The 3,305-nt window shown below is 33.5% G+C and overlaps 1 long non-coding RNA gene across 1 annotated transcript; it reads right to left on the reverse strand.

The window, feature by feature from the left end:
- Positions 1-546: 546 nt before the first annotated feature.
- LOC148274582 (uncharacterized) lies at positions 547-2,821 on the reverse strand. Its single transcript, XR_015824263.1, has 2 exons — positions 2,731-2,821; positions 547-1,067 (listed from the first exon to the last, which is right to left on the reverse strand). It is a non-coding gene; the product is annotated as an uncharacterized LOC148274582 (long non-coding RNA).
- Between the last annotated feature and the right edge of the window lie 484 nt (positions 2,822-3,305).

Below are 3,305 nucleotides of genomic sequence, written 5' to 3' on the forward strand. Positions count from 1 at the left end.
TTACGTAAACTAAAATTTTTAGCTACGAAGTTAATGCTTTGAACATAATGCAATGTATGTCGCAATGTATGTCGTTGATGTGAAAAATAAAATAAAATAAAATAAAACAACAGGTTTATTATTTTCTTAATGTTTCAAATGTTTTGATTTAATGGTTGAATGTGATTTTTAAAGTGAACGTAGTTATGCAAAAAGCCACTCCACAATTTTGGAAAAATAAGATTTTGGTGTTATCGGATGCAGGGTCAATGTTCTGCAAGTTTTCATACAAAAAAACTGTTATAATTATTTGAAAATAGTTTACATTTATTTTTATTTTGAAAATAGTTTACATTTATAGATGTATTATATTTTATTTACATTTCATTTTTACTATCTAAAACAGATTCCTTAAAATTAGATATCGTATTCTAAAATGTAAAGTTGGTTTAATATATGTTTATTTTTTAATTTTTCTTCTTAATTCATTTTTATTTTTGCTACTTTTGTGTAAAACACTATTATTATGTTAAACATGTAAGTGTAATAAATAAATCAAATAAACTGTAATTTTAAACAGCTTTTATCAATATAACATTTCTTTTCAACATTGTTTCGTCTGATTGCTTAAGAAATATTTTTTTAAAACTAGTTAAAAGGTGCTAGATTGCAAATCCTACCATGTTACATACGCTTTTCAATAGTATGATTGAACGCATTGCAGATATAATCTACAGTACGTGAACATCGCCAGGGTATAGAGAATTATAGCAAACCAGAATTCTCCACAACCTGTGCACCTTGGTAATGCCTATCCGCCTGTTGCAGGTTATCGTGTCTGTTGTATATTTCGCCGGGTCTGTAGCATCTAGAAGCATATTTACTCCAACCGCTGTGTCGATGCTTCCAGTTACTCTGAGAAGACCGAGAGTCTTGTACACGCAGTAAGCATACCTCTTCACCTTAATATCGTCGATTGTAAAGTCATCATTTTGTAATCTCGCAAGCAGAACCGAGTCAACATTTGACCATGCTTTACAGGTTACTCGGGCAGATGCGATTGCAACGATTTGAGAAGCTGTGAGACTCTGGAAATAAAGCAAAAATCTTAGTGCCAATGTCCAACATATTGATTGTCAAAGAGAAGGAATTATTTGTTTCTTTGGCTATTTTTCTTTTAAACAAAAGTTACATAAATATAAATAGGTGCGAAGGGTTTTTACGGTCACTGATATCAATATGTTTCTTTTTTGGGTGATACCGTGTGTGTTGGATTTGTTTCGTCGTTTCGGCTACCATTGCAGGAGCCATCTCCAGAGTAAACTGAGTGTTTTGTAAAAAAAAAGTATGTGTTTAAGTATAAGTAATTTGTACTATGTCGCAGTCGGCAGTAGGCACATTTCTATTAGTTTTTTTAGTATGAAGTGCTGGGAACCATGTTGAGTTTAATTTAAGCCCGTCGTCTTTGTTTATTTTATTTGAATGTCTGTACACACTGAAACACTTCAATTGCCTCTTTTACGGTACGTTCGTGCACGGTAATTATTGGGTTTATGGAAAAATTTTGGTTCGAAGGCGAAAAAAGTCTGTTGTCTTTAAAGTGCTCCGCTATTGCAGATTTGTCAGGGTGCCCAAGTTTACACGCTCGTTTGTGTTTGTCAATCCTTTTCTTTGCTGTGCGCCCTGTTTGTCCTGTGTACACTTTATCACATCCTATCAACTTAATTTATAAACAGCTTCCATTCCCATGGGATTCTTATCTTAATAAAATAAAAAAATGTATGTGTATTGTAGCAAGGTTGTATTGTGTATGTCTCTTCTTTCTTTGAAATATATTTTTTTTAAAACAATAATATATTCAAATGTTATTGCTTGGCTTGAAACGGGGTATTTACTATTGTAAGTTTCCAATAAAAAATGTAAATAAGATTTAATGTATAATAAATAGATGTATTAGTAATTTGTCAGCCTCATGGTGTAATGGTCAGCGCATTTGCCTAACATACTATTTACATAATAGGCTTACTATTAAATATATTGTTACTTATGCAAAGTATTAGGATAATATTCTCGATAATGGGAAATTACAAATGTTACTATCCCCGAATTAAAATGTACATTTATTTCATATATAATGAATTATAAAATATGCTATGCCGTTTTTATTTTATTTTTTTATAAATAAAACGTATAATACATGCATTTTACAACAGAGATGAAGAACATTTTAGAGAAGATAATATTGAAGTCTAGATCTACAGGGCGTATGACTTGTCATTGGCTGGTTTGAGTGGCCACTTTACACCCTGTAACATTCACCATTCTTCCCATATGTGAACATCTATATTCCTTCAATTGTTTAATCTGTCGATGTTTGTGAAGTTAAAGAGCTGAAACCTTTATTTCAGCGCTGTAGGCGCCTAGACTTTATATTATCTTCTCTTAAATGTTCGTCGGCTTCGTGGTGTAATGGCCAGCGCATTCGCCTACCATACACAGGTCTCGGGCTCGATTCCCGACATGGTTGATATTAAAAATTATTTGAAAGGGTGTTTTTACACTAGAATATTTCATAGTCCCTAGACTGGTACCTGAATTGTAACACTGATCACCCATCTACATGTGACCAAAATGATCAAGATACGCTGCGATTGGTGTACCAATGCAGTGCGTTCTGCACTATTAGGTACGGCAAGGAAATGATAATGATGATGAATAAATAAACACAAAATAATTTTTAAAATATCTTACTTGTCCGACAGCTAAAACACTGGCAAAAACAAATATGATTAGAGAAGTCTTCATCGTGGAATGTTAATTGCAGGAAAATACACATAGCTTTATACTAACCAGCACCTTTTGTGACGCAAAAGGATTTTCTAAGTAGCAAAAATTAATGTGCAAAGTTTGTTTTTGCTCCAATTTTTTAACGTTAATAAATTGTATAAGACTCATAAAATTTTCATGTTCAATACAGGTACGAACTGTAAAGCAAAATATAGGGTGTTTTATAAGCGCAACACTTCTTTTGTTTGCCAACGGTATCCGCCGTATTATTCTGTGTGTCCACCTGCCATCATTTTGATCGAAGACATTGCCTCTATAGCCGGTAAAACATGGATGATGAAAGCGGGTGATAGGAAGGAGTGGAGAAAAGGAACGTTTGGAAGAGGCCGCCATCCAGCAGTGGAATTAACCCCCCTCCCCGGTGGTGTGTAGCTAGTACACATTGCGTCTAATAACTATAATATCTTTATAAATAAAATAAATGTTACTACTACTACTACTACCATCACGCCATTTCCCCGTAGGGGTAGGCAGAGAGA

Source organism: Micrasema longulum, unplaced genomic scaffold (genome assembly GCF_059751315.1).
Source record: "Micrasema longulum isolate JH-2025_06_02 unplaced genomic scaffold, ASM5975131v1 h1tg001619l, whole genome shotgun sequence".
NCBI lineage: Eukaryota > Metazoa > Arthropoda > Insecta > Trichoptera > Brachycentridae > Micrasema > Micrasema longulum.